Genomic DNA, 27,992 nt, shown 5'->3' with positions numbered 1-27,992 from the left:
TAAAAATAATAAAATCTAGCAATTATTTAGCCATTTAAATACTGTATTTGTATTTCCCCAAGTTGTGCTTAATAAAGAACTTGATTCCCGGTATTAAAGTTAGGCTTGTGCTTATTCTCTGCTAGCCTGTTGATCCCGTATCTTCTCATCTCTTCCAACAAATTCAAATTTGTATCCGCTAATAATGTTAGCCACATTTATTCTGAAATCTCTTTAAGACTATAATCCTTATGTTTATCTCAAAATGAGCAAGTTATGTTATTTCTTTCAAGAAATTAGTCAGAAAGAATTCGGAGAGCCCGGCAAGCTACCAAGAGTATTTGATATGCCAAACACAGTAACAACAAAGTCTCCAATGGAGATGTTACTGGGCCCGCTCGAGCAAATACAAAGATATATAATATAAATACATGTATTTAGAAACTGTCAAGGAAGGGGCCAGAAAAATAGTACAGCGAGTAAGGATTTTGCCTTGCATGCAGTCAACCTGGGTTCAGTCCTCACCATCACATACTGTATCCTGAGAACCACCAGGAGTAGGAGAGATTCCTGAGCAAGGAGCAGAAATGATCTCTGAACATCATCAGATGTGACCCCTCCCCCCCAAAAAAACCAAGAAAGTGTCAGGGATAAAATCAAGGGCCTCATATATGCAAGTTAAGTGCTTTAATAGTAAGCTACATCTCTTACTCACATAATACAAATTAATATAATACAACATACATACCACATTGTAGATAGAACATATTTATTTATATTAGAAGACCTTTTATTTATAGATTCACTTATAAATTTATACATGTCTCTTAATGTCAAAACAATAAACTAAACATTTTTTAATACGCAAACCCTTGACTTTTAACAAAATTAGAGATAGTCATAGATTAGATCATAGGGTAGCACAGTTTATAGATATATATTATTTTTCTAAATTATGCCATAAAATTTTGGTAGTAAATATGAATAGTACAAAATTTACCATTTAAGCCACTTTAAGAATATGATTGAGTGATATTTAGTTCATACAAAATATTGCACAATAATTACACTATAATTTGAGACATTTCAGCTAATCTACTCAATGTTCATCCCTCCAGTCTACCTTTATCCTGATCTCCAGGGTTTTATATTTAATTTTTTGAGGAGGGTGGACCTAAATCTTCCTTCTCTTTCTATAAACTTGTTTTTCCTGGATATTGCATATAAGTTAGAACTATACTATACTCAGCCTTTTGTGTCTTGCTTCTTTTACTCAGCATGTTTTTAGGATTCATTTATATCATAGAATACATCAGCATATCATTCCTTCTGTGACTACACAATATTCTATTGTATATATGTAACACGGTTTTCATCAATTCATTACTTTGTGCATATGTTTCACTTTTGGATTATTGTAAATTGTGCTGCTATTAACATTTTTTAACAAATGTTTGACCACATGTTCAAATCATTTTTTTATTTCAACTGTTCTTCCTGCAAGTTCAATTCCTTTATTGTGCCTCCTTAAATTATATGTTGATAACCTTGAAAATGATTATTTACCTTAGTATTATGCTCTTTAACTCCTGATTTTATATTTAATTTTTTGAGGAGGGTGGACCAAATCTAGTGATGCTCAGGAGTTGCTCCTGCCAGTATTTAAGAGACCATATAGTGCTGGGGATCAAATTGGGGTCAACCACATTCAAAGCAGATCTCTCTGGTCCCTTAAGTTAATTTTATTACTTTTTTGTTAATATTTCTATTTTATGATGCATCATTGTCCTGTATTTTCTTTTTAGCATGTTTTTTGTCCATTATTATATTTATCTTATTCACACATACTTAAGAGAGTTGATTGAAAAATCTTTGATAATAAGCTTAATTCTGGGATTCTCTAGGGATAATTTCTATATTTCTATTTATTTCTCATTTTTACTCTAAAGAGATCATAATTTTTCTGTATACTTCTAATTTTAATTGATAACTTGACATTTTTGTCTTTTTTTTTCTTTTTGGGTCACACCCAGCAATGCATAGGGGTTACTCCTGGCTTTGCACTCAGGAATTACTCCTGGCAATGCTCAGGACCATATGGAATGTTGGGAATCAAACCTGGGTCGGCCACGTGCAAGGCAAACACCCTACCTGCTGTACTATGGCTCCAGCCCAACATTTTTGTCTATTAAGATGCTGTCCTTTTGGAGTTTGTATTCTTTTGCCTCCAGAGTTTATTGTTGCTATTAAATGGGAGTTAAAACTACTTGTTTAGTGACTTTTCCAGACTATTTTGGGGAAAACTATATATTTCATAGTATATGATTGCTAAAAATCTAGATGACTGGACAGAAAAGAAATGTCTCCCACTCAGTTGAGCTTTGTGTTGGAAGACAGTATTCTAGCTTAGTTGGTCTATTAATTTTGTCTTCACTTTGCTGTCCTAATTTTGTGGAGATTTAATTTCTCAAGCTTTTTTCTGAGAATATTTCTATCTTGTACATAACCTTAACCTTTGTATATGAATCAGAGATTTTTAATAAAATCAACACATCACTCTATTATGTAACTACCACACAAGTGGAAAATTATAGTCTGTACTGAAAATAATGACTGATTTTAGTTAACGGCAGCATATCTCTAAAGTCATTCTGTATCAGAGATTATATATCCCAAAATTTACCTAAAGAGAAATTTTATATATTAAACTGAGTAGCATTGTACATTTTTATGGGAATTATTTTAGAAATACTGTGCTTGGTAGCACACTAGATACTGACAATATACCAAATCTTATTGTAAGTAAAGAAAGTAAAAGAAAGTAAGTCTACCTACTTAGAGAAACAAGGAAACTGGGAAGAATTCACTTGCTAGGCCTGAGAAAAACTTTCAGACTTATTTGTCACCAACCCAATTGACTACAAGGAGGTTACAGATTTGCATATTGATTACTTGATCACTTGACATCCTGTTACTCATCCATTTGCTCGAGCGGGCACGTGTAATGTCTCCATACGTCCCTGTCACATGCTAGTGTAGCCCAATGGCGTCTGTTCATTCTAGGAACATAAAGAGCCTCAAACCGATCATTCAGGTTCTTGACGAAGAAGTCTGACCATCTCGTAGGTGGGCGGCCATGCGATCTTTTGACGTCCCGTGGAATCCAGTCAGTAACGGCTCTAGTCCAGTTGTGGTCTCCAAATCTCCCTTACTTGTCCAGCCCATCTTATTTTCGATGCCTTGGCAAATGAGACAGCATCCCTGATTCTTGATCATCAATTGAGGTCAGAACTCCGGATTCTTTCTCTCATTTGAGTGAAGTGGATTACTCCAAGCATAGCTCTTTTTATTCCTCTTTGGGACACCTAAATAGTGTTCTCACCCTGTTTTCATAGAGCCCAGGTCTCTGAGGCGCATGTTAATACAGGAAGAACAGTGGAATCAAAGAGATGTGCCTGGAGACAGAGGTTCTTCATCCTCTTAGCTATTTCTTCAATGCTCTTGAAGGCGTTCCAAGCCGCTCTCTTCCTCCTGTGCAACTCAGGTGCCAGATCATACATCATGTTGACTTCTCAACCTAAGTACACATAACTGTTGCATTTGAAGATGTTCATTTCATTGAGAGCAAATGAAATGTCAGGAACAAAACTGTTTCTCATAAACATTGTCTTCGTGAGATTCAGCTATAGTCCGACCTTTCCACACTCATGGTCGAAGTTGGCCAGCATTTGTGCCACTTGTCTAATGTTTGGTGTTATTAGAATGATGTCATCAGCAAAGCGGAGGTGGTGTAGTTGCTGACTGTCTTGTCTTCACCCCCATTCTTTCCCATTCTAGTCATCTCATGACATTCTCAAGGGTGGCACTGAAGAGTTTCAGTGGAATGGTATCACCCTGCCGAACCCGTCTCTTGAAGTCAATGATCACCTCCCTGTAGAATGGTGAGATCCTGGTAGTGAATCTGTAATACAGCTCACAGAGGATCCTGATGTACTGAGTTTGAATGCCCTGTTTGTCTAGAGCTTCGATGACTTCTTCCGTCTCAACAGAATCAACGGCCTTCTTTAAATCAGTGAACATTAGACAGAGAGGCATCTTGAACTCTTGAGAAACTCTAGGAACAGGAAGAGTCCTATCTTGGTGTTAAAACCACCAATAAGCTTGGTTATCAATAAGCTTGGTTATCATGTGGATATGGTTGATCATGCTGAATCCTTTGCTGAACCCAGCTTGCTTGCATGGTTGTCCTTCATCTAGTGTTCTGCCAATCCTTTTCAGAATGACTCGAGTGAACAGCTTATAGACGACAGAAAACAGACAGGTGGGGTGGTAGTTGCCAATGTTGTGGATGTCTCCCTTCTTGTACAGTAGTACAGTCCTCCTGGTTTTCCATTGGGACAGACCCTTGCTTTCAGACAGGAAGTGTGTGAAGAGCCGAGCCAGTGTATTGATGAGTACCAACGGCAGATTTTTCATGTGTTCGGGTCTGACCTTGTCTGGGCCTGGTGCTGTTCACTTCTTTACTGATGAAATGGCATCTCTTTGGATTATGGAAGGGAGAACATTGGGAATGACATTTCCATCCTGTGGAATTTGGTATGTGAGCAGGTGGACATGGCTATTGAAGATATCCGAGTAGAAGTCATGGATAATCTTCTCCATTGCCCTTCTGGAAGATGTGATAGATCATCAGGACATTGGAGGGCAGTTATATAGGTCTTGTAGTTGGCGAAGGACAGGTGGGGTTTGTGAATGCTTTTCCCAGATTCTGCTGCATCTGCCAGAACTACTGCTCTTCTTTCTTTGAGATCTTCTTTTATCGCTTCTCTGCACTGCTCTGCAAGCTCAAACATTCACTTGCGGTTGCCTGAGGCTTGCGCTAAGCCGCATTGGCAAATGAGCGCAAGAGTTTTCAAAGACAGGCGTCTTTTTGTGACTATCCCTCTCTTGGCATTCTTTGCACAATCATGGAGGTGCTAAACCAGTCGATCGTATTCCTTGTCGATGTTGTCAACAATGGAATCTTCCCACGTTGCCGCAATAGTGCCAAAGAGCTCCCAGTTGGTGGTCGTTCTGGGAGTTCTCTTCTTAAACTTTGCAGCACTTTCTTTCTGCTCTGTGAAGTAGAATTTTGCACGAAGGGGACGGTGGTCCGATCCTGTTTGGAATTTTGGGACAACAGCGACATCGGTCAGGCAAAACCATGAATTGAAAACAATGTGGTCAATTTCGTTGTGGAACTGTCAATCAGGAGACTCCTAAGTATGTTTAGATTCAGCCTTCTGGAATTGTGAGTTACCATGGATGGTGTTGGTCAACATGATGAACTCAGACAGTCTCTCATCCTATTCATTCCATTCTAGGCCATGGGTCCCGATGTGGAGTTCTTTGGCTGATCTTCTCGGTTCTATCTTGGTGTTAAAGCCACCAACAATGATCTTGTAGAAGGTGTGGTCTTTATAGAACTTCTCCAGCTCCATGTAGAACTTCTCAATTTCTTCTTCATCATAATTGGATATTGGTGCATAGACAATGAAGACAGAAACTGCCGGAAATGTGGCACATCTATTCAAGTGTAATCACCTGATTTGGGTTGTTAGGCATTCACATGACTCAATGGTTATGGCCAAGTTCATGTTGACAAGGACACTGACACCACCGACACCTCTTTTGTTGCATGTTCCAAGGAATAGTTCTCCAGTGTCTAAAATGGCGTGATGTGATTAATGTCTTCTCATCTCAGTCAGGCCAGTGATGTCGTACTTGATCTTTCGCACTTGTACCATCAGTCCTCAATGGATGCATCCGATGCCAGCGTACGTGCATAGAAAGTACAGTCATTTTTGTCTTTCTTTGTTTTGGCAGCGTAGTTAGGTCATGAGATTTGACCAGCCTCTCCTTTCTCATCCTTCTTAACGCTACCATATTGGTAGCTCTTTCGGGGTCAGGGGAATGAGATCTATTGTAATTACTGGTTTTGGCATATTAAATATTCAATATTCAATTTGCATACTAAAAGAAAATATTGATATATTAGTACTTATGCAGAAGTAGAACTTCAGAAAGTAAAAAATGTGTACTATAATAGCTATTTTAGCTGGAATTCATTTATTATACATGCTTTTTTGTTTTTGCTTTTGCATTTTGGCATAGACAATAAATATATCATCATTTCCTTGCTCCCTGAAAAACTATTACAAACACTCGTTAATTCTTTACAATTACTTCAGTGTGGTTCTTTAACATCTGAACATAGTAACTATAAAAACAACTGAGTTAATATTATTACAAACTTCTAAGAGTTTTGCTGGCTTACAAAAAGCATAAATAAATATGTTTGCATCATCTTTCTTAATTTGAGAGGCTGTTCTGGGTTATAGCCAGTGGTTTTCAGACTTACCCCTCGCTCTGTACTAGGGATTACTCCTGGAAGGGGTTGGGGGACAGCATGGTGAACCAGGGATCAACACCAGGTCAGCTGTGTGCAAGGCAAGCACCTTAACTGCTGAAAATATATATCGAGTCCTCATGTTTTATAATTGCAAAAGGATTGTTGAATTAAACAAAAACTAAATTAAGGAATTAAAACAAAAAGTTGCTCGCTCTACAAGTGTGTGGTCTTCTTTGAACACATATCTCACTTGCTTGTCTCCATGAATCTTTGTTATAGCTTTTTCCACTCTGGAGAAGCTCATTTTCTCTCTTGAATATGTACTTAGCCTCTTTCTCCTCATTTCTTTACAAATCAATTTCATTAAATGAAAACTATCTTGTTTTATTGGAAAAATAGGAAAGTTCAAATTTGCTCGAGCGGGCCCAGTAACGTCTCCATTGGAGACTTTGTTGTTACTGTGTCTGGCATATCGAATACTCTCGGTAGCTTGCCGGGCTCTCCGAGAGGGGCGGAGGAATCGAACTCGGGTCGGCCATGTTGGCTGCGTGCAAGGCAGACACCTTACCCGCTGTGCTATCGCTCCATTTATATTAAACAGTGCTTTTATTATTTTTTGTTTTTGTTTGGGGGCCACACCTGGCAGTGTTGGGGGCTAGTTCTGGTTCTGTGTTCCGGGTTTACTCTCAGCAACCTTCAGGAGAAGCAAATCCAGGCCTACCACGTACAAAGCATACAATCTTCCTGTTCTACTATTTCTCTTCCTTAAATAATGCTTTTCTCAGAAAAGAAGTTCTCACACTGTCGTTTAAGGTGCCAAAACAATACTTATTAAAGGTTTACTAAATCCAACATGGACACATTCTGTTTCATCAGTGTGAATCACTCCAGTAGTTGATTTGAACATGTTTCTCTGGAGATGTTTCTGGAAACAATAAGGAATGTGGCTCAAAACTTGAGCCTGGATATTCAGATCAGGATAACTACCAACGTAAGTTTCTTCCTTGCCGAACTCTTCTGAGGAACAACTAAAAATTAACCAATTGAACCCAACTCTGAGCAAGTTCCACAGCTCTGAGTGATACAGAAGTGCCCAGCAAACCTCAGACATCTACATAACTGAGTAAAGCATGCAAAGAAGACAATTGCTCGGAATTTGACAGAAGGTGAGAGAGAAGCCTTAGAGGCTGTGGTCTGAGTCAGTAAACATGAAGATCTAGCAGGTTACAGGGCAGGGAGATCAAGGGTGAACAGAATGGCATATCCACGAGCCAAGATACAGCAGGGACGATGGGGCAAAAAGAGAGTACAACAGGTAGGGCACCTGCCTTGAACTCAAAGGACCAAACTCAAAGAATCAAACTCAAAGGAGTTTGACATCCCGCATCCAACATGGTTCCCTGAACACCACAAGGAATAACCTCTGAGAATATCCAGTGTGCCCCACCTCAACAAAACCAAGAAAAGAAGAATAAGAGAAAGAAGAAAGAAGAAGAAGAAGAAGAGGAGGAGGAGGAGCAGGAGGAGGAGGAGGAGGAGGAGGAGAGGGAGGAAGGAAGGAAGGAAGGAAGGAAGGAAGGAAGGAAGGAAGGAAGGAAGGAAAGGAGGAAGGGAGGAAAGGAAGGAAGGGAGGAAGGAAGGAAGGAAGGAAGGAAGGAAGGATGAACGGAAGAAAGAAAGAAAGAAAGAAAGGAAGGAAAGAAAGGAAAGAAGGAAGGAAGGAAGGAAGGAAGGAAGGAAGGAAGGAAGGAAGGAAAGAAAGAAAGAAAGAAAGAAAGAAAGAAAGAAAGAAAGAAAGAAAGAAAGGGAAGAAAGAAAGAAAGGGAAGAAAGGAAGAAAGGAAGAAAGGAAGAAAGGAAGAAAGTGCTGGGATGCACCATACAGGTTGAGATGACAAAGGGGACAGGAGGAAAAAGATGAAATCTGCACTTTTCCCATGTTGGGGACTGCTGCTAAACTCTTGACATGAACCAGCACCCCAGAAACAAGAGATGCTGATGGTACACCCATTCCATTTTCCACTGGTCACCTCTCTGTCTCCTCCACCTGCTGACACAGCAATTTCAAATAAAAACTCAGCTTCTAAGGGGCCTGGGCTCTACTTAGAGTGGGTAGGGCACTTTTCTTGAAGCCTTTAAGTCAGCTGACACAGGTTTGATTCCCAACGCCCATCATGTCCCCGGAGCCCGCCAGAAGTAAGACCTGAGCAGATTCGGGTGAGGCCCCCAAACAAACAAACAAAAACAATGACAAAAAAATAAAATAAAAAACCTCTAGGGAAGAAAGGGAAGTAAATAAAATCAAATAAATTCACAGTGCCACCTGCTGGGAAAGTAAAAGTAGTTCTACTAATTTAGATAGTGAAAACTATAAAATTCCAACACTGCCTCATAACTAGACCCCTCAAAAAATCATGAAATAATTTTACTTGGAAATAAGAAATTCCAAATATTAAGTATGAAATTTTAAATATTAAAACCCTTCTGAAGAAAAACTAACAAAATGGGGTTATCACAGGCCCTTATTTTGAACTATGTTAAAAAGTGATCATAATTAAAGCAGCATGTTACTGAAATAAAGACGGATACACAGATCATGCAACAGAACTGAAATCCCACAAAGGTGTACACCTAATTGATGATAACAGAACTTAATTTTACACTGGACCAATTAAAGATCTATTTTCACTCTTTTGCATGTGGCCACCTTATTTTCTAATACCGATACATAAAGTTAATCAAAAATGAATTAAATACTTGGATGAAAGACTTGAAACCAAAGAATCCTTTAGGAAAGTATAGGCAATAGACCTCTGCATATCAACTTAGACTTATGTTTGAGCATTTGACTCACTGCAATGGCAAGGAAAACAAAAGTACAAATAAGACTATTAAGCTACAGAATTTTTAGGGAGGAAATAAAAACCCGTATCAAAGTGAAAAGACAAAACAGGTGATGTAGATCAGAGGAAGGAATTTGCCTTTTTTGTGTGAGACCCTACGTCCAATGTCTGGCACCACAATAAAACAAGAACAATAGAAACCATATTACAGTTTGTGAGATGTGACCCAAGTGGCAGAGCAAAGGCCTTGCAGTGACAGTCCCTGAGTTTGGTAGCTGACATCACATCTCCTGCCACCCCAAGCACACCACGGTATGGCCCTGGAAAGAGTACATCCCTCACAGAAGTAACAAAAAATAAAATTTTTTAAATTCCACTGAATAGGAGCAGAAACTTGCAGATCTTATTTCCAACAAAAGGTTAATGATAAAATATACCTAGAACACAAAAAATTAATACAAAATTTTTTTAAGTGGAAAAAAGAGGAACCTCACAGATGAGGTGCTTGCCTTGCATATATCTTACCTAGGTTTGATCCCCAACACCTCATATGGTCCCCAGAGTTCCACAAAGAGTGATTCCTGAGTGCAAATTCAGGAGTAAGCCCTGAACAACGCTGGTTTAGTCCCCCAAACAGAAATAATAATAAAATGTATGTATAAGTAAATATAAGATATGAACAGAAACTTCTCAAAAAAATATATACAGATGGTCAATAAGCCCGTGAAAAAATATTCATCATCACCTATCACTACAGAAATGCGAATACAAACAGCGATGAGATATAGTCTCACACTTTTGAGAATGGCAATTATTCCAAAGATAGAAAATAAGCAATGGAAAGGATGTGGAGGGAGGGGACCCTGAAACACTAGAATACAGAGTAAACAGGTTCAGCTGTTGAGAAAGCTGTATAGAAATGTCTCAAAACTTAAAATCCAGGGTCCAGGGAGCTAGTAGAGAGTTGGTGAGCACACTTTAATATGTACTCAACGCTGGTTAGATCCCTCACACCACAAGGCTCCTGTTACTGTTAGGGCGCGGATCGAAATCTCCCTTTAACGACAAAGAGACTCAAACAGCAAGCAGGGTTTATTGCAAGACTGGCTTGCCAGGGTCTCACCGCCTACACAGACACGCAGGTCTGGCAGGTTGGGTAAAGACCCCGAGCTTCTCCGAAGGAGATCTTACATAGGCCTTCACCGACTGTTACAGCAGAGCCCGTGCATTTCATAGCCAATAGATTTGTAATAACCCTGACCAATCCAATTAAGGGTACATCACTTCTTAGCCTATAGTTTAAAGATCAGCATTTTGCGTCAGTGCTTAGGAACTGACAGGTTTTTAGGGCAGTCCTGGGTCTTGCAACATGGGTCCTGTGAGAGACATCCGGTTATCTAGTCTGACCCTCACCCTTTGAGTACCTGTATCTGAATTCCTTGCTCAGGGGCAGAAAAACCAGTTATTTTGCAGTGCAGGCTCCTGTAAAGCGGATCTGAAAACGCTTCTCTAGACCTGTTGCTTGAAAAAGCCAGTTATTTTGCAATGCAGGCTCCTATTAAGCTAAGCTAAATTAATTCCGGTGGTGGTCCATTTTGGGCCTGTCCCTCACATTACACAACACTAGTTGGGACTCTGAAAGCCTCTGAGAATTATTGGTGTGACCCTAGAGGTTACTGGTACCACAGTGTCCCAGCAGAAGATATCTTGGCCCTCACATTGACACAGTGACTGGTGACCTCCACTTCTCTCCTCCATCTGCTAAAGCAACAACTGCAAATAAAAACTCGGCATCTAGGGGACCTGATCAACATGCTGGCAAGGCACTTACCATGCAGTTGGGAATTGGGTTTGATCCCCCACACCCCATATTTAAAACCCAGGTTGGCCGCGCACACCCAGGGTTCACTCCTCCCAGTGAGAAACAAAAAAGAATTAATTTATCAAAAACAAAAACTCCATACATATCCTACTTCTCAGTCTTTACCTCCCACCCCCCAAATACAGAAACACTAAACTTGGAGAGATAAATGCATGGCAATATTTATTACAGCATTATTTTCAATATCCAACGAATAGAATCATCCAAAGTGCCTACTGACTACTTGACAAATTGAAGACAAGTGGTGATTATAAGCACAATGAATATTATTCAGTCAGCAATTGAAAAAGATGTAATTCTGCCATTTGAAGCAACATGGATGGAACTGGAGGGTAGCAATATTATTTAAATAACCCAAACAGCGAAAGACAAACACCAGATGCTTTCATTTATGTGTGTTGTGTAGAGAAAACAAACAGTTGGACTGAACAATACAAAAATGACCTTTTAGACTACAATTAAGAGTAGTTTAAAAAAGAAAGGAAGGGACTATAAATATGGGAACCAACACGTGGTGAAGAACCAAACTGGACCTTCAGTGGTGAACTTGTGGTAGACTATGGACAAGATGATGGTTTTTAATGATGCACACTTGATACTTATGTACTGTTCTAATGAAATTGTATTTAAAATTAAAATTTGAGCCTCTTATTCACATGTCTATCTTAATGCTTTCCAATCATTTAAATGTGATATGGTTTTAACTGAAAATCACAGGAGATGACACTGGCAAAAAAGTTGGCTAAAACAGCTCATATACTGATGCCTTTAAAATTAGAAAAAGATCCCTTATCATTGGGCCACTGCCAATATTTATATATTCATGTTATGATCCTGGCAAATTATTACTCAAGCCTGTTTTAGATTCATTAACCCTTAACTACTCAGGATTGGCAAAGGAATAATGAAGAGCTTGTAAATACAAAATTTCCTTGAATTGAACTCTGAAATTATAAATATGTTTTTATGAATTCTTTGCACTTATTCCATAATTTTGAAAACACAACAATCTTATGAATAGTTCCCCTATGTTCCACTCTCTGCATGGATCCTTTGCTTTACTGATTTTCATCATGATTTTCATCAGACTTCAATTGGTGCTGAGAGTAGCAGCAAATAGGGCTTAGGGAGATTGAAAGAATTTTAGAAAAAACAACAAATTCTAAGATTATGCATATTGGGTCAGGATACAAAGCATATAAATCAAGATCCATGCCTAGGCATAATAACCATGTATTTGATAGAGAAGGTTAATTAGCTAATTAAAATTCACTCTCGCGTAGATGTAAAAATTGCTAATAAAATTTTTTCAGAAACAACTCTTTGATGTGTTGATAAGATGGCAGTATGTTAAGAAAGAGATAGGTGGTTATCAGAGAAGAGATTTGGGAAAAAATTGTGGTATTTAATTTTCAGTACTGAAGAGTTTACAGAAAATCACATAGGAGTTACCAAAATTGCTGAACAAATTTGATGTGATTAGGAGATTGCAATGATATTCTGAAAAATATAAGATAGTAAATTTAGCAGTATTTATGCCAAATATGTTGGAAAATTCACAGGAATTTTCATAAAATGCTGTAAAAGGGTATTAACATTAGTGTATCTTCCCTCCTGGTCTGTATAATCCAGGAGTATGAAGGATCTATTTTGAGCAAAGAAGTATGTATTTAGGTTTTGCAAATAATATTAAGTTGAATAAACAAATTATAACTAAAGATCATGGGGAAACTACAGCAGCTCTGTAACATATGATTCTTACAAGAGATATTAGTTCTGAAAATAATAGACCAATAGAAACTTAGAGGCAAAATAAAGCTAGTGATGTTCTGGATGACAACACTGTGAATTGTAGAAAACAAATTGAGTGATAGGTTGACTCATGCACTTTAATGTGGGCATACACACATTATCATTATACACAAATATGCACGTGCACACTGAGCCCCTAATATGATCAGCCCTGATATGATCCTCTTCTGCCATCACAGCTTGTTCACTTTAACAATTAACCAAATTCATGCAAATGTCTTATATAAATAGCTTGTTTTCTCGTCAACATTAACAAACACAGCAAGAGGCTGTAAGGATATATGTAATACAGTAAGGAATCAGTTCTCTATGTGAAAATGTGTGAAGAATTAACTTAAAGACCACAAACAAAATCAACAACAGTGCTCATTTAATAGGAGATAGTGAAGAAAGAATTAGGTTGGTAGCCACATGCAAATTTTAGCCTCGTTTATGAATGCTTTAAGTTGGAAAAGAAAAAATGTCTTCATAAACTACTTGTGTAAAAAGAATTTTAATTAAAATGGTTTTAGTAGATATGTGCTTATCTTCACATTTTTATGTTCTCAGATTAATTTTAATTTTTTTTATGTAGGAGTACTGCTATTTATTCAGCCACTGATTAGCTGATTGAATTGGGCATGAACTCCACCTTACTTTTTTTTCATAATTTTATTTATTTATTGTTCTTCTTATATTTATCTATTGAATAACTGTGGGAAAAATTACAAAGCTTTCAGGTTTAAGTCTCAGTCATACAATAATCAAACACCTTTCCCTTCACCAGTACTCATTTTTACCGCCAAGAATCCCAATATAGCCCCCTCCCATCCTTCCCAATGCCTGTGAGACAGATGATTTCTATTTAACTCTTCTCTATATTTATTACATTCATTATTTCGACAAAAGATGCACCATTATTGTTCAGAATTTCCCCCTCAACAATCAGAATTGCTAAAAAGGCATTGTGAAATGCTTTGTTTTCTATAGTTGGTTATGAGAATCATATAATGATTTTAGACTTCTGCAAAGAGCCAGATAATTATGAGGTTGTTTTCTGTGTGTCTGGTATTATGGCTGTGCCAGAGAGCCGCTCATGGGGGGGCAACTCGTGACCTTGGTAGGGCATGAAGGACGAGCCAGTACCGCCCCCCTTCCCATGATACTCCAGTTGCCCCATCACCGCTGGCTCATACCTGGCTTTCTAATAAGCTCTGAGGCAGCAGCTACCTTGCTCCCGGGGGGGAGGGGGGAAGACCGAAGGGAGCAAAACCCTTTCCCTCCCGAGGAAGCACGGCGCTGTAGTTTAACACATGGTCCATTCACTTTTCTGCCACAAGCTGCTGGGCTCTGGACTAAGTCCTTTTGCCTCTGGAGCCATGGCTGTGCTGGAGAGCCACTTCTGGTGGGCAACTCGTGACCTCAGTAGGGCATGAAGGATGAGCCGGTACCACTCCCTTTCCCATGAGACTGCAGTTGCCCCTTGACTGCTGGACATACCTGGATTTTCAATAAGTTCTGAGGCAGCAGTCACCTTGTATGCGGTCCAGATGTATTTCTGCCAAAAGCCGCTGGGTTTTGAGATTTGTTTCTGAGTCTCTGGGATCATGGCCATTAATCAGCTTGATGAGGAGCCAGAGAAGCCGTTTGTAGGCGGCAACTTGGGGTCTCGTTGGGATGGGGAGGAAAGGGCCGGTTCCACCCCCATCTGGTGAGGACCCACATATCTTGTCACTGCAGGCCCAAACCTGACTGTCCAGTGGCCTCTGGAGGATGACGGTCACCGGGCCACCATGGGGAACAGGCCAAGGCAAGAAACCTATTCCCACCTGGAGTGGCCCAGTGCCAGTAACCTACTGCAGGAACAGGACGCATTTCTGCCAAAAGCCTTTGGGTTCCAAGATTCGTCTCAGAGTCTCTGGGATCATGGCCATCAAGCAGTTCGATCAGGAACCAGAGAGGCCATGCCTCCAATTATATAGCTGAGCCAGAGGTGGTTTGTGGGTGTGTCTCCCACATACCTAACTTTTGGCTGCTTACTTTCTCGGTAAACTTTGCCCCAAATTTTTGGGGTCTGGCCAAAGACACAGCAGTAATTTAGGGGTATCTGAAAGTCTGATGGTGCCATCAGGCTGCTGATGCACGCGCCTCACAGGTACAGATTGACCTGCTGGCGGCACCGTACCCCCTAATTTTAATTTTTTTAGGACAATTCCCAGAGACTCTTGGACAACTGGTCTAGATGGTTGAATGCAAATATCCTAAGGATGTAGTTATTCTCACGCCCTGCATTGCTCAGGACCACCGAAGCCACACCAGTTGTGTATATGTGTATGCACTCACCCTGTATGTTCTCCCTGGTTCCTCAAGTTTATGCTTTTTTATACGCTTGAAACAGAAAACACATTATCATCCCCCAATTATAGTTGCATATCGTAAGAATTTTTTTCTAAAATAATATGGTTCATATCCTTCCATTTAACTTTACCATAATCTCAAGGTCTTTTGTTCTATACAACTGAGAGATTACTATAGAGCAATCACCCCACTTCCACCACCACCAAAGCATTATTTCTTTCTAGGGCACCCACTATCAAACCTAGAACAAAATAATGGAAGTTACTCTCAAGCAAAATTTTAAAGCTAAAAGGAAACAAAACACCTTATAAAGAAGAGGAAAATATTTCATTTTTTAAAATAAAAATATTCCAGAAATAAAACAAAGAACACCACTGTAGGGCACCACAGCTCCCGGAGAATGCTCCAGGTCCCAAACAGAGCCTACCTCACGGGGAGGTCCTAGATGGGGTAGATGCCGCATCCCACCTTCTCCAGATGGAACCCCGGTGACCATGAGTCTCTACAAGCATAGCTCGGGCACGTGGGAACCAGGACATTTTTTCCAAATTTGTATATATCTTTGTATATATCTTCTTATATATACAAAGTGATCAATGGAAAGTAAATCATCCAATATTTCTCCCTGAAAATTAGGCTTAACTCTTTTTCAAACCACAACACTCAAAAGGAGAGAGAGAACAGAGGGGAATACCCTGCCACAGAGGCAGGGTGGGATGTGGGGGAGGGGCGGAGGGGGAGGGATACTGGGATCCGTGGTGGTGGGAAATGGGCACTGGTGGAGGGATGGGTATCCGAAATTAAAATAAATAAATAAATATTTTAAAAATTCTAGAAATAGAAAATCTAGTATGCTGAACTAGTTCTAGGGTGTTTGCCTTGTGCACAGCCAGCCCAGCTGAGCCAGGTTCGATTCCTCCACCTCTCTCGGAGAGCCCGGCAAGCTACCGAGAGTATCAATTTGCCAAACACAGTAACAAAAAGTCTCAAAATGGAGATGTTACTGGGCCTGCTCTAGCAAGTCGATGAACAACGGGAGGACAGTGTTTGTTTGTTTTTGTTTGTTTATTATTTGAGTTTAATTATTATATTTTAAGTCACATGTTTACAATAGTGTTAATACTCCTGGTTTTGATGTTCATGGTTACCTCTCCTTACCACCACCAAAGTAACAAAGCCCCTTCACCACTGTCTTTATGTTGCTTCCATTTCATCTCATCATCCCCCTGCCACCTCCACACACACTCCTAACTTGGCAATTTGAACTCTGTAATTAAGGATTAAGGGCTTATCTGTCTATTGGTACCGTCAGTTGACTTTTTGGCTTCTCAATGTACCACAGATGAGTGAAATCATCCAGAATTTGTCCTTCTCCTTCTGACATATTACTTTACATGATACCCCTCCATTTGCATCTAAGATTCAGAAAACTTCTTAGTTCATTTTTTCCTTTAAGATGCATTATATATATGTGTGTGTGTGTGTGTGTGTGTGTGTGTGTTTGTGTGTGTATCCATTCTTCTGTCATTGAACATTTGTTTACTTAGTGCTACAATGAGCATGGGTATACATACATCTTTTTGGATTGATGTTTTAGTGTTGCTTCATCTAATTTGAACAGGTCAGTGATAATTAGAATCAATCTTCTGTTGAGGCTAGCTTCTGATGTTGCTTTATTACTAAATTGTGACCATATTCACATTTACATTTTTATAATTCTTATGTCTTGTGTGGTACTTGGGATGAAGCTTAGTACCTCAAAAATGCAAGGCTTGGGCTATATCACCATGCCACAAACCCATCCTCACATTTGGTGATTTTGGTAACATGGGTGCATTGTGCATTATAGACTACTTTCTAATTTAATGTTCATAAGAATGTAATATAAGTAGGATTTTAGACATAGATAAAAGCTTTTGAAATCTAATTCTCTTTTTACAGATAATAAATCTCAAACTAGAAGGTGAGATTATTGATTTCAAGGCACATAGTAAGAAAGAAATGACTTAAAATGAGACAAATATGTTAATAACATATATAAATGTAGGGTTTTTATGTAATCAAATTGGAAAAATATAAGAGGTTTGGGAGGAAAGCCATTATAGAATTTTAAAAATATTCTGATACCCCGCATTTGCTTCTCAAATAAAATCGTTTCAAGATGTTTTTCTATTCAACAAATTTCACTTTTGTCAATCAGTATCTAATTTTGTCCAACATTTCTTATTTGCAATCAGATTTCTGATACCATTTCTTACCAAAATAATTACATTGTGCAAGTGGACTTTTGCCAAACCCCCAATCACTTGGTTTGTAAACTTTGTAATTTTTTCTTCCCTTCTGTGACTAAATCAGACCTCTAAAGTCTGACTGTGGAATTCCCCTTTATTTTTCTACTGAAAGTGTTCTTCCTGAAAGCTGATGTGCACTTAAAAAATTCAAATTGCTAGTAAACAGCATGAGCTCTTGAATCGGAAAGTAAACCATCTGCATGCCAAACACCTGGGTGTAATGAATGGAGCCTCTTATTATTGATTCAAATGTGACAATACCAACTGGGAGCTCTTTGGCACTATTGCGGCAACATGGGAAGATGCTGTCCTTGACAACATTGACGAAGAATACGATCGACTGGTTCAGCACCTCCATGATTGTGCGAGGAACGCCAAGAGAGAGATAGCCACAAAAAGATGCCTGTCTTTGAAAACTCTTGAGCTTATTCGACAATGTGGCTTGGCACAAGCCTCAGGCAACCTCAAGCAAATGTCCGAGCTCACAAAGCAGTGCAGAGAAGTGATAAAGGAAGACCTAAAGAGAGAAGAGCAACAGTCCTGGCAGATGCAGCAGAAGCTGGGAAAAGCATTTGCAACGCCTGCCTGTCCTTCACCCACTACAAAACCAAGATGACTGCCCTTCAACGTCCTGATGGATCTATCACATCTTCCAGAAGGGCAACGGAGAAGATTATCCATGACTTCTACTCAGATCTCTTCGATAGCCACATCCACCTGCTCACATACCAAATTCTGCAGACGGATATGTCGTTCCCAATGTTCTCCCTTCCGAAATCCAAAGGGATGCCATTTCATCAGTAAAGAAGTGAACAGCACCAGGCCCAGACAAGGTCACACCCGAACACCTGAAGAATCTGCCATCAGTCCTCATCAATACACTGGCTCGGCTCTTTACACGCTCCCTGTCTGAATGCAAGGTTCCGTCCCAATGGAAAACCAGCAGGACTGTACTACTGTACAAGAAGGGAGATATCCACCACATTGGCAACTATCTCCCAATCTGCCTATTGTCTGTCGTCTACAAGCTGTTCACTCGGGTCATCCTGAATAAGATTGGCAGAACACTAGATGAAGGACAACCAGGCGAGCAAGCCGGCTTCTGCAAAGGATTCAGCATGGTCGGCCATATCCACACGATAACCAAGCTCATTAAGGTTTCTCAGTAGTTCAAGATGAAATTCTGTCTAACATTCATTGATTTAAAGTAGTCCTTTGATTCCGTTGAGACAGAAGCAGTCCTAGAAGCCCTAGCCAAACAGGGCGTTCGAACTCAATACATCAGGATCCTCTGTGAGCTTTATTACGGATTCACTACCAGGATCTCACCATTCTACAGGGAAGTGATCATCAATGTCAAGACAGGGGTTCGCCAGGGCTATACCATTTCACCGAAAGTCTTCAGTGCCACCCTCAAGAATGTCATGTGACGACTGGAATGGGAAGGAATGGGAGTGAACATAAATGATTGGCAACTACACCACCTCCACTTTCCTGATGACATTGTTCTAATAACACCAAACATTAGCCAAGCGGCACAAATGCTGGCAGACTTTGACCATGAGTGTGGAAAGGTCAGACTCCAGCTGAATCTCACGAAGACAATGTTTATAAAGAAACAGCCTCGTTCCTGACGTTCCATTCGCCCTCAATGGAACAACCATCTCCAAATGCAACAGTTATGTGTACCTAGGTCAAGAACTCAACATGACGAATGACCTGACACCTGTGTTGCACAGGAGGAAGAGAGAGGCTTGGAATGCCTTCAAGAGCATTGAAGAAATAGCTAAGAGGACAAAGAACATCTGGCTCTGGGCACATCTCTTCAATTTCACTGTTCTTCCTGCATTAACATATGCCTCAGAGACCTGGGCCCTATGAAAACAGGATGAGAACTCTATTCGGGTCTCTCAAAGAGGAATCGAAAGAGTTATGCTTGGAGTAACCCGCTTCACTCAAATGAGAGAAAGAATCTGGAATTTGGACCTTCGTCGACGGTCAAGAATCAGGGATGCTGTCTCATTTGTCAAGGCATCAAAACTCAGATGGGCTGGACACATAATGTGATTTGGAGATGACTTCTGGACTAGAGCCATTACGGACCTGACTGGATTCCATGGGACCTCAAAAGATCGTGTGGCCACCCACCTATGAGATGGTCAGACTTCTTCGTCAAGATTCTGAACCATCGGTTTGAGGCTCTTCGTATTCCTAGAACAAGCAGATGCCATTGGGCTACAGTTGCACGGGACAGGGACAAATGGAGACCTTACTGGTGCCTGCTCAAGCAAATCGATGAGTAACTGGATGTCAAGTGATCAAATGATCAAGTGACAATACACTGGACAACTCTGAAATATCACTAGATAATACATCGGAAGGTGCTAATAAACTAAAAACTTCATACATTGCTCTGTAGATCTCACTTCAGTTATTTTTCCACATGTTCTTCATTTTATCTTTTAAGATATAAGGTTGCCAGCAAATAAAGATAACATATTTCCAATGAAGGTTGAATTTCAGATAAATGACAAGTTTAAAAAGAGACTTATACAACATAATATAGAGATATTCATGTCAAAATATAATTGTGATAATCTGAAATATGAAACTAACTCATTGTATATTAACTATGTGTAAAAATTATGTAGTTTATCTGGCAACTCTTTTCTTTAAGTAAATACTTTTGGGTTGTTACTGAAGATAAACTGGCTTTTCTTATGAGTTATAATGTGATTTTCACAAGTTTGAGAAAAAGCTGTATTTGTGAGTGGTCATCTTATAAACTTTACCTCGTCTTAACCAGAGAAATTTCCTAGACTTGGTTTACTAACTGGTCAGCCACAAGTGGATAACCATTTTCTTAAAAGGTAGATGGAAATATTTTAAGCATTGCACATCATAGTCTTGTCACAACTTTTCCTTTATAATGTGAAAGCAATCATAGATAATAAATAAATATAATAAAAGGTAAAAAGGTAAAGGCCCTCCCGTTGATCATCGATTTGCTCGAGCGGGCCCAGTAATGTCTCCATTGGAGACTTTGTTGTTACTGTGTCTGGCATATCGAATACTCTCGGTAGCTTGCCAGGCTCTCCGAGAGGGGTGGAGGAATCGAACTAGGGTCGGCCATGTTGGCCGCTTGTAAGGCGAACGCCCTACCGCTGTGCTATCACAATAAAATTGAAGTCAGTCTAGCTCTGGCACTGAGGCTGTAGTTTTACAACACATGCTATAATTGAAGTGTCACTTAGTACTTCAATAACATTGACTAATTGACAAATCAGTCCAATCATCAGACATAGCTCCCGAAATCCAATAACAATAATAACAATAATAAGAAATTAATGAAACTATTTAACATTTATATGTGGGTGGAAGCCTACAGTTCAAAGAAGATAGAATATTTTAGCAATATAAGTAACATTAAAGAACACAAATATAAAGACCTTTTCTCTTTTTACAGAAGAGTAATTGAAAGACAGGCAAATAATAGGATCTGACTGATAGAATAAAGTCTCAACTAGTTCATATGACTCACTGCTGACCAACAGGAATCAGAGAGGCTCAGAAACAGATTCAAAATGGATTCAGGAAAGTGAATATGACATGCAAGAAAGATAAAATGAGTTATGAGCCAAGAAAGGGTATAATGGCAAGATGTCAAAGAGACACCTTTGTTGGCATGACAATGTGGAAAGTAAAGGCATGTGACATGTGAAAAAAAAAACAGAGATGGGTTTTGTTTATGATCTCTTGCCAGTAACTGCTTGTTTACAATACAAAGGGTTAAGTCAAAGATGATGGGTGTACCTGACTATGACAAGAACGCCTTGTTTTACAGAGTGTTTTGTTGTCCTAGGAGTTTAGTCTGGCAGGAAGTATTCAAGCATGCATTTAAGATCAATCATGCAAGTGACAGCCAACAATGTATTTTAGATAATACATTGGAACAAATGTTCCACTTGCTAAATCTAAAGAAGCACAAATAAAGAGATGAAAAAGCAAATTGAGCATTAAAAAGCCACTTTATTAAATAAGTTCCTTTTTTTCCTTTCCATCAGTATCAAAGCGAGAATAAACCTGACACAATAACTATGGAAATGTCTGAAATGATGTAAAGAGATTATCATTGAATTGTTATCTCCATAGTAATGGAATTAGATCATGTACATTAAAGAAAAGTGGTGAATGAATCGGGAGTTAACAATTTATCAGAAATAAATGCATATATTAGAGAAATTAAAATAAAGCTGATGATTGTATGGATGTGCCAGAAATATCAAGTCACCAACCTAGGAACTTGGCTGAAATTCGCTGATTTATGAAATTAAATTGTCTCTAACTTATAAAATAAATGTAGAGAAAATGGCTACTCATATGCAATATACAAACACAGTAACAAGAAGTCTCAAAACGGAGACATTACTGGGTCCGCTCGATCAAATCTATGAACAATTGAAGGACAGACATACTGGACAGACATACTGGTAATTATTATCACAAAGATGATAACTGATCTAATTTTTACCAGACAATGTATATATTCTAGTAAAATTAATTTTAAAAAATTTTTGAGATGTGAATACTTTGCATTTGTCACGTGAAATATATAGAGTCTTTTACACTGATAAATTGGTTAGTTATTATCAAAGGCAAAGGTTATTTTTGCTGCAAGAATAATAACTAATCTTTATTGAGCATAGTATCAGGGTAAATGCTTTTATATATATATCACAGGGAAGGAAATATTTTAATATCTATATCTATATATATGAAAAATTAGTTCCAGGAAGATTAGCTTTTTAAGGAGCACAGCTAAGTGACAGTGTAAGTCTGTTGCACTTAAAAAGAAAACCTGAGTTTTGATCACTACTCTGCACTGAAGGGCTTTCTTTATGCTCAGATAAATATTTTTTTGGCTTACCAACACAAGAAAAAGTCAATGTGGTTTTCATTAATTGGCTCTACTATTCATAGAGGTCATTACAGTTTCCTCATAGAATTAATTATTAAGACTTAGGCAGTTTTATTCAAAATGTGGTATTCAAATTAGCAGAGCAACAGCACCCTAATAATAAGGCAATTTCTTGGGTCCTAATTCAGAAGTATTACATCACTCTCTTTGGAACCAGAATTTACCAAGATCCTCAGGTGAGTTGGAAGCACACTAAAGTTGAACAAAAGCCACTCAAGACACTTTCTTTGATAATTGTGCTTCCTCATATGTAGAAGATGCATGATTTGTATTCAGAGTCTGGCAAGCTACCCTTGGCATATTCAATATGCCAAAAACCGTAACAATAACGAGTCTCATTCCCCTGACCCTGAAAGACCCTCCAATATGGCAGCGTTGGGAAAGATAAGTATGGAGAGGCTGCTAAAATCTCAGTGCTGGGAAAAATGGAGACGTTACTGGCACCCGCTCAAGTAAATCGATGAACAACAGGATGAAAGCGATACAGAGATACAGTGATAATTTGTATCAGGAGACTTCACAGACCCTCTTCCATTTCTCTGGGAAGCCTCGATATCTGGTCTTAATATTGGCTGATAGATTTCTTTGGCTGCAAATAGTAGATACCAATAGATACCAATACTAGATATGCACACTCGAAAATGTCATGCTGAAAGTAGACTATAGACCAAACATGATTGCCATTCAATGCCTCTTTTGCAAACCACATCACCCAAAAGGAGAGAGAGAACAGAGGGGAATGCCCTGCCACAGAGGCGGGGTGGGATGGGAGGGATGGGGGGTGGGAGGGATGTTGGGATCCGTGGTGGTGGGAAATGGGCACTGGTGGAGGGATGGGTATTTGATCATTTTATATTTGAAACCCAAGCACAAAATTTGTAAGTCTACAACTGTACCTCATGGTGTCTCACTAGTAAAAATTTTTTAAAAATTAAAAATGTCTCATCTTGATAGAAATACACAAAACAATTCATCTTGGGATCAGATCTGTCAGTTGCCAAATTACTTCTTGGCTTTGGTGTGTTTCATTTGTGTTGAAATACTCAAGCAGAAACTGAAAAAAAAACCATAAAATTCAATGTAATTTGGTAGGAATCATGGTAGCTAAAAGTGAGTTTAGTGACATTTGTGATAAGGAAAAGAGGAATCTGTTCTATTCCTTTACTTTATTTTTGGCTGCCACAGCAATCACCTTTTCCTGAATGTTTATTTAATATTCAAGAGATTAATTTTAATTAAGTGCCTAGTGCTAGCATTCTATTGTTCCAAACAAGGGTTTATAGTACACTTAAAGAGATGCCATGAGCACATGAATTATGAAAGAATAAGACAAATGAAACAAGACATTGTGAACAAAAATCGCGATTTATATTAAAAAAAAGTCATACAGAAGTTCTTTCTACTAAAACAAAACCAAAGAAATTTATGGTAAAACTAAATCTGAATTTCAGTTTCCAAAAGTAGGGGTCTTTGGAGAAGATTGCAAATAACTCAAGCTGCTAAAATCTTAGTTTTCCAAAAGTGATTGCTGCAGACTTATCTTTATCTTTAAAATTCATTTACTTTATTTTTTATATCATATTAAAAGTTTAGGGCTGGAGTGATAGCACAGTCAGTAGGACATTTGCCTTGCACACGGCACCCGAGTTTGATTTCTCTGTCCCTCTCAGAGAGCCCGGCAAGTTACCAAGAGTATCCTACCCACACCACAGAGCCTGGCAAGCTCCCCTTGACGTATTTGATATGCCCAAAACAATAACAAATCTCACAGTGGAGACATTACTGGTGCCCACTCAAGCAAATCGGCGAACAATGGGAGGACAGTGCTACAGTGCTATTAAGTTTACTATCCAAGGGCAGCCGCTTGAGAGCCTTATGGAAAGCCAGGTATGAGCCAGTGGTGACAGGGCGACTAAAACCTCATGGGAAAAGGGGCGTTCCCGGCTCATGGCTCATCCTTCACGCCCTACCGAGGTCACCGGTTACACCCCACGAGCGGCTCTCCGGCATGGCCATGGCTCCAGAGCACAGAAACCAATATCTTAATTATCTGACTCTCAGTAGAAATACTTCCAGGGTTAATAAGTAAAATAGCAGAAATCCAAAACCGCGCGGCCGCTATCGCGGCTGTGCGACATCATTTAATTCTTGAGCCCAGCTGTAGAAAGCAAATCATTTCACAATGCTTTTTCAGCATGTCTTATTTGGGGGGGGGTAAACACTAAATAATAATGGTGCATCTTTTATCAAAACAATAAATCTAGTCAAAATAGATAGAGTGTTAACTAGAATTCATCCGCCTCACAGGCATTGGGAGGGGTGGAGGTGGGGGTTTATTGGGGTTCTTCGTGGTGAAAAATAAGTATTGGTAAAGGGAAATGTGTTTGATATTTGCATGACCGAGACCTAAACCTGAAAGCTTTGTAACTTTTCCCACAGTGATTCAATAAATAAATTATTTTTTAAAAAGTTTACTATCCAAGATACTCCACATTTCACTTCTCCCTTGTCTATAAATTTATATCATATCCTTGAAGTTTTTGTTTCTCCTGTGATCACACAACTCATCTGAAATCTGATCAGCATTTTTTCAAGTTTCCAATTCGAAGTGCTAACAATAATATTTTAAACTTATTGTGCATCCCTGACACAGTTAGGAGTGAAAGGTTTTCAGTAGTAATGTAATATGAAGGCAGATGCTAAACTAGAGTGCTTAAGAGAGAACAGACTTTAATAGGGGGAAAACTCAAGTGGGAAAGAAATGAATGAATACCTAGAAGACAGTCTGATAAAAAAAAATCAAGGAGAATTAAAATTCCTTAAAACGAATCAAAGGACAATTTACAAGATTCAGATTAAAAAAAAAACCTACTGCTGATCAGAGCCTCAGCATAAAAAATTGCAACTATACTTATTGTCAATGTTATAAGTAAATAAATTAGATAGCAATGATTTCAATTGTGAATGTATTTAACTTCATTATATGAGAAAATGATCAAAATAATCATTATATCAAAATTTAAATTTAACTTGTGGTTAAACCTTTATCAGGTGCTCTTACTCATATGCAGTCTACAGAGAAGAAAAGAACTGGAAGAAGCCCATGGCCTCAAGCCACAGAGGTGGGATTATCAGAAAAGTTGGGCAAGGGAAACTTTGTGTTTATTTCTCAGTGCAACTGTAAAAAGAGATGTTAAGGAAAATAGCCACAATGAGTTGTCTTGAATCAACCTCATGTCTGGAATAGTGGATATTTAAATCAAGAAGAAAAGACATGGCAGAAAAAGGAAGAGCAAAATTCAATTCATTCAATTATTTTAGAAACTCTCATATGACTTAGTAATTAATTCAGTTTGCACATTTATGCCTTTGAGGTTGAGGATATGGCTTAAAAACGAAGATTAATATAGCTCTTACTTCCTTGGAGATTATTAAACTAAGGAATAATGGTATAAAGGAGATTCAATTATTTGACATGAGGCTATTTTTTAAATTAAAATTTTAATTTGGATAAATTTAATTTTAAATGTGTGCAATTTAATTAATATATTTTTGAACTTTAAGATAAATTATTAGCTCAATAAAATTTTGAATTCAATCAAAGCATGAAAACAAAGCAAAATTGGGATCCAGAGGGTCTAGAGAATCTGATGCTAAGAAAGATATTGAAGTAAAAAATATCACTATATTTTGACGAAGAGAGCGGAAATTTTTCCTTCAGTTTACTAACCTTTGGGAAAGCTTCCTGACTCTGGGTTCTGACTTCCCTTTCATTAGAGCCTTTACTTTAGAAAACATGGAAGTTTTTTTTTCTCTGTCCCTTTGGGATGTAAATTGTCTTGCCTCTTGACAGTTTTACAACGCAGAAATGTCCTTTGAAGGACCTGGGAATCAGTCCTTAAATTTTAAAAGCAGAACTCTTGTTTCGCCTACCCCCAAGGCCCCATTTCTGTAGAAGTATTGGAGCTCAACTGCTTTGGGCACCAATCAGCAAACACAGATGGTCTAATCACAGAGAAGAATGTTTGAATAAGTCAGTATAACAACACACCTCATTGCTCAACCTCCCCCCTAACATTCATCAGTAATTTTCCATTAACTCACTTAATCCTTCCTGTTTTTTTCTTTAGCAGTATTTATTTCAGACTAAGGTCTCTCGCCCATGTTGCAGTAGCTTTAAATAAAATCTTTGCCTGTGTAAGTTTTGCTTTGACAAATTCAGCCAACAGTAGAAAGTCAAAGAAGAAACCAAGAACTACAAGAATATCACCTACCAAACATTTCCAATGCATATAATCCCTCGGAAATAGTGAGGAATCTAGGGCCAGAGAGATATTACCATGGGTAAGCCTTGCATGCTTCTGACCTGAGTTTGATCCCTGGTGTCACATATGGTGGCAAGCACCTCCAGGAATGATCCCTGAGTGCAGATTATCGAGTAAACCCTGAGCACAGCTAGGGATGTAGCCAAAAACAAAACCAGTCAATAACAAACAGGGACCTGAGTCACAGTACAGCTAGTATAGAATTTGCCTTGTACATAATTTACCCAGTTAATGACCAATTATCTATTATGCACACATCATGATCACGATCATCCTGTTGCTTGTCAATTTCCTTGAGCAGGCACCAGTAACGTCTCCTTCTTCCCAGCCCTGAGATTTTGAAAGAGCCATTTCAATGCTCTTTCAGGGCTAGGAGAATGAGACTCATCATTGTTACTGGTATTTGGCATATTGAATATGACACGGGAAGTTTGCCAGACTCTGCCATATGGGCAGGATACTTTTGGTAGCCTGCCAGATTCTCCAAAGGGAAAATAAGATAATAAGATGTCAAGCGCCCGCAAATGTGGCGGGCGCTTCCAGGAGCTGGGTTTTATAGTCTCTGCATCTTGGCCGTTGATGGGACCAACCTGGAGCTGGTGGAAGCTGGTGGATGTGATGCCTACCTACTGGAAGATGAGAGGGGTCTGGGTGAAGAAGGCCCAGTCCCAATCCAAGTAGGCTTGGAGACCTCAGCCCCAGGACTCACATGCCTGGGTTCCTCTGCCAGTTCTTTCATGCATGAGGCCTGTCCAGACGTGTGGAGAGTGGTCCCAGCATGGCCGTGGCTGGCTCTGGAGGTCCTCAGCTGCTGGGGCTCTGCTTGGGGCGGGGGGAGAGAAACTCAACCCTCCACCCTCCGAGGGGCCCCGGTGAGGATAGCCAGACACTGGGGCAGGATACTCTGCATACATATTATGGAATAATAATCTCACAATGTTACTGGGCTAGCTCGAGCAAATCGATGAACAACGGGAGGACAGTGACAGTGACAGTGACAGTGACAGCATACAATTCTAGAGCCTCTGCTCTTATCTAATTTATTCAATGGTCTATAATTTTAACTCAATCTTTGGATAACCTATAGTGCTACTTTAAATAAAATAGCCAGGGCCCATTCCTAGAAATTCAGATTAACCAGTTTGGGGTAAGGTA

Source organism: Sorex fumeus, unplaced genomic scaffold, assembly GCF_029834395.1.
Source record: "Sorex fumeus unplaced genomic scaffold, SorFum_2.1 ptg000008l, whole genome shotgun sequence".
NCBI classification, from domain to species: domain Eukaryota; kingdom Metazoa; phylum Chordata; class Mammalia; order Eulipotyphla; family Soricidae; genus Sorex; species Sorex fumeus.
Note: the sequence above shows the minus strand (reverse complement) of the source record.